We start from the raw sequence: 16730 nt of genomic DNA, 5'->3' as shown, positions 1-16730 counted from the left end.
AAAAGGTTCTCTTTAGGTTGATGCATACCATTGCCAAAATCCTCACTTTACATTGTGGAGCAGAGATTTTATTTTGGTCCCCATTTGTCCTTTCAGCTGGACACCCTCGTATAGCTAACAACATGTACGACCATACGTGGTGGTTCTTCTAGGGACAGAATAAATAGTAATTAATTTACAAATTGAATGAAAAGTAACATGTATTCACTAAATAGTTATGCAAATCAGGATTGCTAGATTAAATGATAAACAATATGTACTAAACAAATCCTTATGTAAATCATTATTGCTTCTATGAAATATTGACCCTTAGATTCTGGACATATTACGTCAATGGGAAAAATATGTTATTCTTTCTAAACTCCATGCATTAACCAAGGTTCTCTAGAGAAAGAGACTAATAGGATGTACGTAGATAGTGAGAGAAATTTATTTTAAGGATTGACTCATGTGATTGTGAGGGCTGCCAAATCCTAAACGAGACCCAGAGAAGAGTTGATATGGCAGTGGAGTCTGAAGGCAGTGTGGAGGCAGAATTCTTTCTTCCTCTGGGGACCTCAGATTTTCTCTTAAGGCCTTCAACTAATGGATGAGACCTACCCGCATTATGGAGGTCAACCTACTTTACTCAGTCTACTGATTTAAATGTTAATCACATCTAAAACAATAACGTTATGGAAATGTCTAAACTGATATTTGACCAAACATTTGAATGCTATATCCTAGTCAAGTTGACACAAACTTAATCATCCCGCACCCCTAACCTCCATACAATTTATTTTTTCAACCAATTTTCTTTAGAGACGTACCCATTATTCTGAAAACCTCAATTCTGACTGTCTGCTACTTCCTTCCCTCTTCTCTCTTTCCAAGAGCATTAAATCTTCCAAGTTTAAACATAATTGATGAGAGCAAAAATTTCTTTTTCAGAAACACTTCCTAAATAACTAGGCATCAAAATGCTTCTCATATATAATTTGAGAGAATATCATTCTGTGTCTAAATCCATTTTAGAAGTAGAGTTTTCAAATGCAATCAATCAGTGCCTACTTCATGAATATATTTTTCCTTCTTTGAGCCAATTTGCAATTAGTTGAAATTCAATTTTCTCATGAAAATTGTTTTAGATAAGTGAAATATAATTTTACTTTTAGGAAAACACAATTTTGTCAATTTTATTCTGAAACATTGAAAAACGTCTATGTTAAAGAATCAGTTTACAAAGTTTATTTCCTTGGCAAACAACTTAACATCATTCTTTATTAAAAAAATGTATCCTTCACAACACTGAGGAAAACACAGAGATTCCAAGTTAGAGGCTGGTGTACAAAATCTACAGGGGAAAAACAAATCTCAGAATGGTGGAGCAAATTTCAAGGGCAAAGTACTGGACTCACTAGATAACTCTTTAAAATGCTTGTGATTACTTGTTGATTCTATCATGTTCTAGCTTGACCCTATGGCCATTGATTGCCTGAAATATCTAAAAACTGAATAAACACCAACGAAGAGTTATCACAAAATGTTCTCATTTATTCACCCCTTTTATATAGCTGTTCTTTGCTTTGTGACTTTTCAGCTCCTTGATTCTAGTTAAAGTTAAAGATCTTGCTAAGTTAAAGATCTTGCTATTGATTTGTCAGTTGTCTGACACTTAAGTGGTTTGCTTCAAACAGCAAAAATGATGGGGTGTTACATTCAAGATTAGGTAATAAGAGATTGGCACTTGCTCTTCCATCATACTAACTCTAATGAAGCAAGATGTCATGTTGTGACCTGCCCTGTGGAGAGACCCACATGGTAAGGAACTGGGGGGGGGGGGGTTCCTCTGACCTATACCCAGTGAGGTACTGAGGCCCCCAGTTCAACAGCAGTTGGGAAAGTAACTCTATCAAAAACTATGTGAGTGAGTTTGGAACTGAGGGCTTCGTCAATCAATTCTTCAGATGAGACCATGGCTCCAGTCACCACCCTGATTCAGTCGTGTCTTATGAGGAATACTGAAGCAGAGGCCTTATTCAGCCAAGCTGTGACTGGATTTAGGACCCACAGACCGTGAGATAATAAATATTTGTTGTTTTAAGCTGCTCAATTTTGGGATAATTCATTACACAGCAATAGATAACTAATACTAGCATGATCATTAAAAAAACAAATACGATGGTGGAAAAAAATCCAAATATGTCCTTAATAATCACAGTATATGTTACTAAAGCAAGCTAATTCACTGAGAGAGAGAAATATATATGTGTATAAATATATATAATTATATGTATAATTTAAAAGATATATCTATCTACCTATCAATAGAGAGAGAGAGAGAGAGATAGAATCACATTGAAAATGTGATTTAGACACACTGAAAAAAACAAAAGTGTTGAAAATAAAGGAAGGAATTAGATCCATAATTATATGCAGAAAATTCTAAACCAAAGAAAACTATATATGATATTCTTATCAGATATTATATTAGGAAAAATGCGTTTAAATCAATATGGACTGTAAATAATAATAAAAGGAGAAATCCACTAAAATGTTAAAATAGGCAAGCAAATAACAACATCATGTATGAAGTATGTAAAGTAATAATTAATCAATACAACATGTGGGAGATTTTAATATACTGAGAATGCAAGAAATCAGTCCCTGAAAGCACTGCATGGGAACTGGCACTAAGAGTCAGACCACCGTGCTCTTCTGTTAAACAATTGCACAGAGCATTGACACCACACAAGATCTCTCTGTGATCACAATGGACTGAGACAAAAGCAAAACCATTGTGTAATCATATTTGAGCACAAAACAACAATGCACCAAACACAAAACTGATCAAACATGCCCTTCTTCTGGCTAATATGAATGTCTTGTTTCTTTACCGATTAGTGTTTCATTCCAGTCCATCCTTCCTGTCTTCCACGTAAAATGTTTAAGATATCCAATCATAGAGGGGCTTCTCTGATGGTGCAGTGGTTAAGAATCCATCTGCCAATGCAGGGGACACAGGTTTGAGCCCTGGTCCAAGAAGATCCCCCATGCTGCGGAGCAACTAAGCCCATGAGCCACAACTACTGAGCCTGATTGCCACAACTACTGAAGCCCACGCGCCTAGAGCCCGTACTCCACAACGAAAAGCTACTGCAATGAGAAGCCCGCACACTGCAACGAAAAGTAGCCCTTGCTCGCCGCAACTAGAGAAAGCCCACGTGCAGCAACGAAGACCCAACGCAGCCAAAAATAAAATAAATAAAATTTAAAAAATAAGATATTTAATCATAGAACTGCCTCCACTTTTAATATCACACAAGCCAGAGCAATCCTCAAACTCTTCTCCAAATCACCTAACACAAGCTCAAAGCCTATAGCAAGATCCTCCTCTCACCTTTAAGACTGAGACACCCACAGTTTCCCACTGTATGTTTTCTCCCTCATTGAAATGAGCCAATAAATCCTAGTTCATTTGAATATAGGTGTTTTCCTGGTGGCTTTGGATGGAGGGTATCAACAAGATCTTTCAAAATTTAACACTTTAGGCAGACATTATTATCATCAATGATATATTTTTTAAGCAATTTAACATTAAGCAAAATGGAGAGAAAGATATTTCGAAAAATAGGAAAAACACAAAATAAATAGGAATTAAGACATCTGAACTTCCTAATAAGAACAGCAAAGTTTTACATGGAGAATTATTTAAAAATATATAAACAGTATAATAAATATGACACTTTACCTGAGAAAAGACAGAAAGTGTCCATCAGAAGCTTCACAGCTTGTGATATTTTTGTGAAGTGATGTAGGAGTGTTATCTGAAATAAGATGGAAATTTCCAACACCAGATGTAGATGGGTGTGTCTCATACTACACACAATGAACTGAGGAAGCTAGTAGATGTTACAGGTGTGTGCACATGTGCTTTTTATGTGTTTTGATGCTGTTGGGTTCAGCCAGGGAGATTTCTAGTTTACCTAGTGTTCCTCAAAGATGAAATCATGCATAAGCAAACATGAAACTCACATTTTACATAAATTGTTCCCTAATATATCAGTCATATTTGAACAAATTTATGTTTTAAAAACAAGAATTAAGGCAAAACTGACTGTAATACCTTTCTATATGGACTTCAGAATCATAAGTTTTGAAAGCTAATGAAAATATTTGTCTTTTATCTCATTTTCTCATTTTGCTTCCTTGTACGACTCATTCTACAACAGAAGAGCAATTCTGATCTTTTCAAATTTTATTTAAGCTCTGGTGATATAAGAGATCTGGGCTTAGCAATAAAGCACTTTTGTTACCAGTATGTCTCCCTTGAACCTTCTGCCTTGTTCCTGAATACATGATTTCACCTTATATTCAGTTCTACTAATTGGTTTCTTTCCACATATTTTGAACAAAATCACAATGACACTAAGGCTCAGTGTAGGCAAGAAACATCTCCAGGGAGATTATATAAAATAGTCTTGTGGAGGAAAACAAGGATATTGCCTTTGAATGGGACGGATGTGCATTTCCACTATATAGAAAACAGAAAGCTAACTGCAGGATAATTCAATTCACCCATCACACACTAAAGATGGAATTTATCTTAAAATGGCACTGTTATTTAATTATTTCAGGAAAGAAGTGTTACAGATCAACTCAAGTCAAAGTATATCATTATCATCATCATAATAAATAATCTATGTAGATTTTACTGAGATTGAGATTTTTTTTAAATAAGCAGAAGAAGACTAAAGACTGGAAATAAATGTTCCAAAATGTTGCCATTGATTTTCTTTGATTCACATAAATTTAGTGTTTTGAAATTTTTCTAACTTAATTTTGGCTTCTTGGTTCATTTATCTCTATCTTATCTTGCTTAAAAATTAAAATACTTAATTTAAAGTTCATAACTGTCCACTGAGTACAATTTTGCCTAATCACTGTCTAGGTTCACTGGCTCTCTGCCAGTGTCCCATGGTCAGAGTTCTGCAGTTGCACCCTGGACCCTGTCTCCATTTGCTATGGAATCAATCGGGTTAAAGTTAAGGTCAGAGTTCTCTGTTATTAACGTGGATAGTTTATTATAAGATAAGATTGTAGTCCTGGTCAAACTGCATACCACCCACTCATTCCTTTAATAATAAGCACAAAAAATGTGCATTAGTAATAATGTTGGAACATTAAGGATACTTTCTATGTTCCTTGATTATATATATATCAAAAAATATATAAATATATATATACATTTTTAAATGTGTTTACAGACTAGATAATAAGATATGGACTTTGGAAGTAGATTCTCAAGTGTTAAACGTTGGTTTTCTGAGCAAATCATGTAACCTCTCTATGCCTCATTTCCTTATCAACAAACTGAGGTTTCTGTGAGGATTAAATTGTTTGATTCATATAAAGTGTTTAGAACAATGTTTGACACTAATTCAGCCCTCAGCAAATACTAGTTATTGATTTACAAGATAATTTAAAAAAGCATTACTTTGGGAAAGATATGCTATGTATTAATAACATGTAAATATTTACATTGGATCTTTACAACAAAAAAGAAAAAAATTATGGTAAAAAATGTGGACATTGAAAAGCCCATCAGTTTTGTATATCATCAAGCCTGGTGAAATATGTACAGTGTTTCTAAATTTTGCATAAGGAACGTGGCCGCTTTGAGAAAAAATTCTCATCCTTAATCAAAATGTTCTTATTATCATGCTACTCGGAGAAGTCATGGGCTCTGCCTGGCTTGCATCTCTCTGTATCCACTGTCCAGAAGATGCTTCCAGGCACAAAACTAGGACAATCATTTGACAGACCTCATTTGTTTTACTTCTCTCAAGGACTGCTGTCATGTACTCCCTTTGTCTATGTCTGACAGTTACTTTATATATGTTTTCCAGCTGTCTGTTTATGCTGGCAGGTTAAGTTCAGTGACTGTAGCTCCATCATGGCCAGAAGTAGAAATCTGAATTTAAAAATAGGAATATGAAGCAATTTGAAGAAAGCAAACAAAACTCACTCAAGATAAAAATAAAAGTATACCAAACATGAAAACATTAGCTATATACTAAAAAGTGTGTTTATCCATCTTTCCACTCAACTTTACATCTTAGGCAGCAACTATTATTGAAAAAAAATTATAGAAAAGAATATCTTTCAGGCCCAGAATATTTGAAAAGCAAAGATGTTCTAAGTGCATGAATCAGGAAACATTAAAATGGTACTATTTTTGGAGGATAAATCGTAAAATAAACCATTCTTTCTTCTTACATTTTTAATATAATTGTAATATCATAAAAGTTAAGCGTTTATTCTATATTATACTCTTTAATTTTCCTTTATTCTACGTGCAAATGTTTGACTTACAATTGGTTTTAAATATTTTTACCTGATTTACTAATCTAATAGGGTCAAATTATTTTTTAAAAAATGTGTATGACGTATTTTTAACAATGGTATAGTAATAGCAAATACTTATTAAGTCTATTTTCCATTTTGACAATTGTATTATCATTCCTCATGTCTCCTAACATAATGGGTCACAGGCATCTCGTACATAAGATAAGACTGAAATTTAAAATATATCTATATTACCTTCCTGAAAAGCAAGGAAGATAAAAATAATTTTAATTTTTAACTTACATTTGATTTGAAGTAAAATGAGTTTCAAGTTGACTTGTCTAGAAGTGGTAATAAATAATAAAAATTCTGAAGTAGAACAATAACAACAGGATGAGACCTGTTTAAGGTACATTGAAGACATAAAATAGGTGTCCTCAGGAAGGGATTGGAAATGATGAAGTCCAGTGAGAGAAGCAGTAGAGTGTGGCAGTTAAAATCACAGGCTTAGGTGTCACATAAAGCTAGGCTACAATTTCAGCTTTGCCACTTAACAACTATGAGATCTTTTACCAATTTTAAGAAATGGAGTGTTTGTGATTATTAAATGAGATCATGTTTCCAAAGCATCTAATGATTCCTAGATCATAGTGAATGCTCAATAAAAGGTATATATTACATTTGCAACAGTGATGATGATGATGATATGATCATGGTGATGGTGATTAGAAAATAACTAGAAAGCTTTCAGCTTAGGATACCTTGTGATGTGGGAGGGAACAAAAATAGTCTGGAATTTTAGAGATATGATTACTTAACATCTGTAGGACAACTGGACTAATCAGAGGGAAGATTCAGGCTGGAGGTAAAAATTTAAGGTCACCATTGAGTAAATAATACCTGGAGTTATCACTCAAGGCAAGTGTGCTATAAATGAGATTTTTCAAATGACAAACAAAGAAATTCGAGAATAATTGCATTTAAAGAGGGGAAAGAGTCCCCAAGGAGTCAGAAAAAAGAAAACAATATTATCAAGGCATCCAAGAAAAAATAATTGTTTGATTAAAAGAAGATCAACATGCCAAGTGGTAAGGACATCTCAAGAGAGTGAAGACAGAGAAAATCTTTGGATTTGGTAATTAAGAGATCCCATTAATTCTCTTAGGAGTCACTTTGGTTGAGTGGGGATGAAAAAAGATAAGGTGATGCTGTTGAGAACAAAATAAAAGCTAATAAAGAGAAGACAGCAAACACATTAATCTTGAAAACACCCTTTCTATTAGCCCATTTTACATGTGAGAGAAACAGAAGCAGGAGAGATTAATACGCTTACCCAGGATCTTAGTTCATGAGTAGTGGAACCAATATTAACATCAGCTATTTTCAGAGCAATTAAAATCACAACCCTCATTAATATATTTATTTGAAATTAATTTTAACAAAATTAATTTCTCCTGGATTTTGGACAATGTTTCGATCTATTGTGCTAGACATTAACTCTAGTAGAAAATGAATGGCTTTCAAGGAGAGAAATTGTTCTAAAAGCCTATCAAAATCTCAGGCTCTGGTAAATAATTAGGTCAGAAGATTGTTATACTGAGGGTGACTCTTCAGAGAAAACAAATGTTTTGTAAACAGGAAACTCAACGTCATTAGCCAAAAAGAACTGTTTCTATAATTCTTAACATTATGTCAGTTTTGTATTTGCCCCTTGACATGCCTAGTACAATTAAATTGGACTTATTTTTTTGGGGGGGGGGGGCTCATAAAAGAAATTACTCCCAGCCTCGTTTATCCTTGAATTTCCTCCAGCCCAGAAAGTGGTTGTTTATCCAACCACAGTAATTATGATGATAGGGTAATTTCCTCAGAATTGATCCGAGTGATTATATGATTAAATCTCACAGATGGTTTGGAGGAGGCATTCATTGGCTAAACTGTTTTGGATAAATCTAATTCATCAGGCACGGGCAAGACCAAACAGTCAGTAATCTCCAAAGCACAAAAGTTCTAGAATATGACTTACCTGTAAGATTGTTTCATTCCCTAGGGCCATAATTAAATGTGTAGGCATCCTGTATTGTTCATGCTGGAGAGAAATGAGGGAAGATGATGTGATGGAGGTGTGGAACTATTTTCTCAAAAAGTTTTAGAGAGAACAGATTAGATGTGAATACATATTATTATCTTTGAGATACTTAGGTCTTTTGCACCCTTAAAAGGACAAGCAGAACCTAGGAATTAATACTTCAGTGTCTAAGAGAGTACACAATATTAGTCAGTTGATGATGTGTTTAAAATTAAGAAACATTAATGGTAATTTACACATATATAGAATGGCATGTCAAACAAACTTTTTCCATGTACACATGATCTTATTAAATCCTACCAATTGGAATAAAAAGATCCATTCCTCCCAAAGACATCAGTCCTAAATAAATGAACAGACATATTTTCTTAAGCCATCGAAGGAAGAATTCACTCTCTAAATTCATCCAACAAATCTAGGTGAGTGCCAATACTTTATGCCAAGCACTATCTTAAGCAGTAAGGATTCAATAGTGAATAAAATAGACAAATTGCCTGCTAAAGAACTTATAGTTTGCAGATTGAGAAAGAAGAAAAACATATAAACACTAGAACATCAGATGGAGATAAATGTTATGCGGAAAAAATAAAGCAGGGTAAGGGGCATAAAAAGTATAAAAAGGGGGTGAAATGGGTGAGGTAAGTGAAGTTGTTTTTCAACATGCATGTGAATTAGCCATCTAGATGAGCGGGAGAGTGAATGGAGAGGAGAATATGGGATTTGTGTCTGAAAAGCCTTATGAACTCAAAGTGAAGAATCATAAATTTAAAGTGTAACTAATCATCATACTTTTTATTTTTCAACTGTGTTCCTCCCTACAATAGAGAGCAAGGTGTAGTTCAGCCACGGATAGTAATATGTTACGTGTGTTCAACTAAGAGAGGCAGGGCCAAAGGATTTAAAAACATATGCAAAGGAATGATTACAATTATAGACTATGGACTCTAAACAGGAGAAGGATGGAAAGTGAAGACCTAAAGGGGGTGAGGGTCAGTAAGAAGATGGCAAAATCAATCACGTATAGATCTCAACCAAATTAAAGAATTATTAGTGTCAGAATCCTAGAAGAAGTAAACTTGAAACAGAAAAAGTTAGGGTCCTTAATATTTTGAATATGGATTGAGCACAATTATTGGTTATAACACAGCCTTCAGTATGAAGTTGAAAGTGGAAAGTTTACGTGAGATGAAAGACAAGATTTTTATAGTAGAAACTGTCAAGACATGGAGAGGTATGCTGGCACTGAATGTATTATCTAAATGGATATTGAAATCATCAAGAATGATGAGGTAATACTGGACAGAGTTAGATACAGAAGTTAAAATCTTCACAAAATGAGGGGGACTAATGATGAGCTCTGTAGATAGATGAAAATACAAATGAAAACCAGTCTGTATAAACTGATGTATATATGATGGGAAAGGACTTCAAAGCAGTGGGTTTTTAGAGAGAATGATCTTGTAATGACAATGAGGAGCCGAGACAATTCTCTACTTAAGCCCAGTGCTGATATATAAGAAATAAATCAGTCACTATTTGAGAGAGCTCTGGGGAATCAGTGTTATTAGAGGGAATAGGTTAGGTTTTATCTAGGGTGAGAAGTGTAAAAAAGTCCAGGGAAGAAAGTGAGGGCATAGGGAATTCTGTTATTGATTGATTATGAAATTCAGAAGATAAGTGCATGGTTTGGTGAGAGGTGATGAGAGGAGTCACGTGATGGGTGTGCACACTTACTTGGGAATGAAGTATGGGTGACGGCTTAGAAGTCTTGTTCTTGTTGGAAGACTTCTTGATTACCAACAAAAACAGTAATAAAAGGAATGGGGGGGTGTCAATCCTAATGATCATGGGGGCAGGTTGTGGTAGTGAGGTTGTTTAAGTTGGGCACGGGAGGTGATGGAAGTATGACGGTTTGAGAGTCTTGCCAGGAATCTGCAGAATCTCCATCTTTACTCTAGCTGATTAGCTTTGATGGCGGTGGGAGGGGAATTCTTACAAAGAGTAGAGTACAGGAAACTCCTGTCTTAGGAAACTATTCCGGAGTACAGAATACAACTTCATTATATGACTTGTTTACTCACGTACCAAAGAGACCAGGAAATAGCACAGATCACAACGAACTAAAAGCTTATGACCAAGATTATCCTAAGATTCCAAGACTTGTTCAACACTAGAATATTTTTTCAATGTAAATTATTAAGTTAATCTAAAGGAGGAATATTGTTATGTTTTCTCAATGAAAGGTGGGAAGCATTAGTAAAATTTAATATTCATTCATGATTTTTAAAACTAGAAACAAGGAAATTTGCTTAAAATAATAAAGGTTAGCTATCAGAAACCTATGCCAAATAGTATACTTGGTGTTAAAGTAATAGAAGCATTCCCATTAAAGTAGAAATAATGCAATTATTCCTAAACCAATACAAGCATTCATCATTGTATTAGAGATGCAAATCAATGCAAAAACACAAGAAAAATAGAGTACATTTTAATACTGGAAATAAAATGGTGCAATATTCCTATTTGTGCATGATATGATTTTCTACATAAAATATTCAAGAGAATCAATTGCCAAACTAATAGATGTATTAAAATAGAGAGATACAGAACTACAGATGAAGAATAAAAGAATAAAACACATTTTTATACAGAGTAATGACCAATTAGGAAATACAATTTTATTAAATTTCATATTTGAAATGGCAAAAAATGTTTTTTTGGTATCAAGTGCATATGTGCAAGAAATATATGTTCAAGAAATATATGTCACATAAAGGAGGCACTAAAAAACCTTACTGAAGAACAAAAATAAAAGCCTGAATAACTAAAAAGTTATCAGGCTCATTGACGGATGTGCTCGATATTTTAATGATATCATTTCATCCTAAATTAAACAGTAAATCAAGAAAAGCTTAGATAATTTTATTAAATAAAAGGAATAAAATTGTAAAATATGTAAGTATATTATAAAATTTAATGATTAAAAGAATATGGGGATTTCCAGTGTAGCTCAAAGATATGGAGCAATAGAAAGAACATTTCTCTCACACTTACAAAAACGTCTGGATAAAAGGCCAATTAACAAATTTTCTTGAACCCATCAGAAGTCTGCAGTTGCAGGGTGAACAACCAATCCCAAATCTAGAGAGACACAGGTGTCTCCAAGGGGAAACAGGACCTAAACATTTGCTTATCTAAGACAGGTTCTGGTTTTCCTTCTTGAGATTTGTTAGTTTGATTTCTATGTAAAGTAATCCCTTTCCTTTGGCTGACTTTTCTCATGATTATGGGCTATTTTCCTTTGCCAATTTATATCTAGTAAATTTTGAAGGATGCTTGCTTCATTTTTTAATGAATAGTAGGCTTTATTTTGTTAGTTAAGTTGCTTGTGGTTCAGTTTGATTCTTTCAGAGATTGTGATAATCTTTGTTTAAGTAGGTGTATGGTAACTATACTCTAGGGATGATTTCTTTTTTTATTTTTTCAGTTTTTAAATTAATTAATTAATTTTTTTTAACATCTTTATTGGAGTATAATTGCTTTACAATGGTGTGTTAGTTTCTGCTTTATAACAAAGTGAATCACCTATACATATACATATGTTCCCATTTAGCTCCACTATTACAGCTTGTCATTCTGGTATCTCCACTGAATTTACTGAGTGACCAGTGAGACTCTCCATAGTGGCTGGTTAGAACTCAAATTCAAGTCAACCCTGAAATCCGCTCAACCCACAGCTCCCTAGGGGCTCTTTTGTCAGATTTTGTTGAATTTCAACCCATGCGTGCACATCTTTGTATTCAGCAAAAACTCAAGACTTACTCTTTACCCAACTTCACTGAGCGTGAACCTATATATGCCCACTTTTGTATTTAGCAAAGACTCAAATCTCTCCAAAGAACCTCTTGCAGATCTTTGGAACTCTTTTGTGCTGCAGGGCTCCCTCACATCTGGAACCCTGCCTCCTATTTCCAATCATCTCAGTGTCACTAACTCCAATTTCTGTCTTTTGGACTCAGTGAGACTATTCTACTCTGCTTGAGACCCCTTTCCTTGCCTCAGTCTCCAGAGTGTGCTTCCAGAAATAAAGTCAGGGGATGTAATAAAGTTCAGCTAGTTTTTTTCCCTCTCTCTCAGGGATCACAGTTCTGCAATCCCTATTTTCCAATATCTACAATTACCGTTTCATATATTTTGTCCAGTTTTCTTATTTTTTCATAGAAGGAAACAAGAGCAAAGTCCCTGTTAATAAAAATAACCAGTCCCTATTATCCCATCATGGTAGAAAGCAGAAATTTCTTCTTTAAAAAAACTGGACATCACTTTTAAATTTTAAGACTTCTGCTGTGACTAAAAATTGATCATGGCAAACAAATGCCTTGCAACACAGAGATTGGGAGATGCCAAGTCAGAGCCATCGTGCTCCAATTAAATACTTCTTTGTGTTTTTAAGTGTTAAGTTTGTGTTTTTAAGTTAAGCTTTTATAAGTAGTGCTTTAATTCCAAGTACTGACTCTATGACAGGAAGGTCATTTCACCATGGCAGATGGTAATCAGAGATATTTCCTGACAGGGAATCACTTGCTAATGTTTAAAAGTCTCAACTTATATAGACAATTGTTTTCTTGTCTTTGGATTCTGGAATAAACCGTGTCAGATTTGCATTTTTCTTTTCAGATGGCTACAGAGCTATTGATAATCAGAAAATTTGTTCCCACCTTCTTTAATGTCACTTCATTTGGGCTGTATTCACATGTGTCTAGTGCTTTTTATCTCACTTTTACAGACTTTAATTAAGATATGAAATGAGAAAAAATACCTTCTAGATTTTGTATTTCTTTTCCTTGCAGTTATCCTTTCTTAAGCTTACTTGAAATCATATTCTAGTGCTACAAGATAATTTTCTGTAATTTCTTGAATAGTTAAAATATCAGAAAGCAGAAATACAGCTACAATCTTTATTGAATAGAAGAGGCAAAATTATGAAATCCTAAAGTTAATTATTTTTTTATGTTATGCTTTTGACTTGAGAATAAATTCTATCTTTTTAAAGATTTTTTAGGCCTTTCATGCCTTTCATTCCAGAAATTTAATTTGTTTTCCCTATTTAGAGTCTTTGAGTGTGCCCTGGTTTTTATGTAAGCATATTCTCAGGATGATGATCTTTTTTAGTGCTGTAAAAGTACATACACAATCCTTGAGATTTTGTATTGCCTTTTTGGAAAATAGAAAGAGAAAGTAATGGCATTACACAAAATAATGTGATTGAAAATATTTTAATATCCTGATACGTGTTTTTAACATCACCGTACATATAAGTGAAAAAAATATTTGATAGATATCACTATTTTTTATAAGTATGATATCTACAGAAATCAGTTTTTCTTGACACTGTGTCATATTTAGCAGCAAAAATAATTCTGAATTTGTGTAACAAATTAGGTTTCAGAGGGTTTATCTGCTGTTCCTGACTAAATGTAACATTTAAAACTGCCTTGTTCAGATATAATTTCCACTTTCAGAATCTTTACCTTCTTCCCACCACCCTTGTCCCTAAAGAAACAAAAAAGATAAGAAGAACATCCCACGTTTCTGAAGCCAACACTTATGATAAGATGCTTCCAGTATTTGCATGCAGTGTCACTTATTGTCTAATTAGGAGCACACAGAGCGTGTGTAGCAGATTGCATTATCGGCCTCAATCCTTGATGCCCTTTGCCATGTAACTTTGCAGTTCCTCACGTTATAAGACTAGAGTAGATTTCCCTATTCCTAGACTTTGAGCTCAGTCATATTACCTGCATTTAGACAAAGGAATGGGGAAGAATTGCTGGCATTCCAGTTCTAAAGAGTCTTCCTGGGCTTCCCTGGTGGCACAGTGGTTAAGAATCCACCTGCCAATGCAGGGGACATGGGTTCGAGCCCTGGTCTGGAAGATCCCACATGCCATGGAGCAACTAAGCCCGTGCACCACAACTACTGAGCCTGCGCTCTAGAGCCCACGAGCCACAACTACTAAAGCCTGCGCACCTAGAACCCGTGCTCTGCAACAAGAGAAGCCAGCGCAATGAGAAGCCCGCGCACCACAACGAAGAGTGGCCCCCGCTCACTGCAACTAGAGAAAGCCCGCTCGCAGCAACGAAGACTAAACAAACAAACAAACAAACAAATAAATAAATAATCTTCCCATGTTTCTGCCTGCACTCTCATGCCTCCATTACCACCACACAAAGAGTTTCTTTCAGGCATCTGCTGCCACTGAATTGCACTGCAACAATCAAGCAGGGGTTTGCGTTCCTGCTTCTGAGCTTTGGAAACCACCACCAACGGTATGAAAACCCATGGTCACTGCTGGAGTCTCTGGAGATACAAAGGAGAGTACACTAAGGTGGGACTGAAGCTGAGAGCCAGGAGGATGAATGAAGTAAATTTCTGCACTCTGAAGTTCTTCTACAAGGAATTTTACAGAAGGGTCATGTAGCATCCAACCACTTAAATTCATGCATTTAAAACCTCCGCCACTTTTTATAAAGTCCTCAAACACCCTGCAAATCACCTTCATCCCCAAAGTGTTTCTTTGATCGGCAAAGTATTTTTTCAGCCAGCTCAATGACAGCTCTCTCTCCTAACCCTCCAATTGACCTCTGGTTTATGTTTGCCTTCTTTCTTCCAAGATCAACAATGAATCAACAATATGTTTATAATACTAGGAAATAATCTGTCTCAGTCCAGAAAATATCAGATGTCTTATTTATTGTTGCCTATTATTGTTGGTTATTGTTTTACTGCTTCCTAGTTTGACAAGTTGTCTACTGACTAAAAGAAAATAGTACCAGAATAGACTGAATGTTAGAAATTAAATTCTCTTTGATCTGGTTTCATAATAGTGTGACTTGAATAGAATATAATTGTGAAAGTTGTCTCCGCCCTAAGTGTCACTATCATTTGTCTGGATGGCAAAAGACTCAAGTAAAGTCTCTAAATATGCGAGTTGTTTTTTGAGCCTGATATTTTTTCATTGATCTATTTCTTGCCTCTTGGTCAAAGCCTACTGTATCATTGCTTGATATAATTCTTGATATCTGATAGTATGAGTAGTCTGCACTTTGATTTATTTTTCCTGTAAAAGTTCTTGGTCCTCAAGTCCTGAATTATAAATTTTAGAATCAATCTTTCAAATTCCATGAAAAATTTGTTAGAATTTTTATTGTGTTATAGAAAACATGATAGAAAATGTATATCTTTATGCTTTTAAATCTTCCTATTCATTAATGTAGTATGTCTATCCATTACTGAGGTCTTCTTTAAAATCTTCTAAAATGTAAAAAAAAATTTTTTTCCCCATAAAACTTTATGGGAAAAATTTTTCCCATAAAGCTCATGTATATCTTTTGTGAGATTTCTTCTTAGGTATTTTAGAGTTGTTATTGCTATTGGAAATGCCATATTTCTGTTACTTTTACTGTTGGTATTCATGAATGAGATTGATTTTGTTTATACAGGAAACTTCATGAGATCTCATTAATTCCAACAATCTGTTGACTGTTATGAGTTTCTATAATTCTAATAACCAATATTTGTAAACAATATGTTTTTTATTTCTTCTAATTATTTTAACTTTTAAATATTTTTTGATATTATATTGTTGCCTGTATATTTCAATAGATAAAAGCCATAAGAGTAGATTTGTTTTTATTATTCCTAATTTTAGAGGAAATGTTATTTTAGTTTCACAATTCGTTGTGACATTTCAGCAAAAGTTTTGGAAAATACCCTTAACCTATCAAATTAAGGAAATTCCATTCTATTGCTCATTTGCTAAGATGTTGATTCTTATATACTTACTGAGTTATACATTTAATAACATATTTTTATCCATCTATTGAAGCTGACCACATATTACTTCCCTCTTAAAATTGTATTATTGAGGTGAATTAGATGATATTAACCAAGAAGCTTTCATTTCTTAGACTAATTCACCTTAATCATGGTGGGTATGCATGCGTTGTGTGTGTGTGTGTGTGTTGTGTATGTTCATATATAATTTTATTTTATTTGCCAAAATTTCAAGTAAGATTGTGCATCATGTTCAAAAGGAGACTAGTCACTACTTCTCTATTCTCATATTGTATCTAACTGATTTTGAGTATATGACCGTTTATATTAACTTTATAAAATAAAATAAAACAGGACAATTTTCACTTTTACTCTTCTCTGACATATTTAAGACTGAGATTATCTCTTCTTTTTATGTAATGTTTTAGACATTTGTGGAGATTTTCTAAAATATTGGTATAAATTATTTAGTGGTTAA

Source organism: Eschrichtius robustus, chromosome 9 (assembly GCF_028021215.1).
Source record: "Eschrichtius robustus isolate mEscRob2 chromosome 9, mEscRob2.pri, whole genome shotgun sequence".
NCBI lineage: Eukaryota > Metazoa > Chordata > Mammalia > Artiodactyla > Eschrichtiidae > Eschrichtius > Eschrichtius robustus.
Note: the sequence above shows the minus strand (reverse complement) of the source record.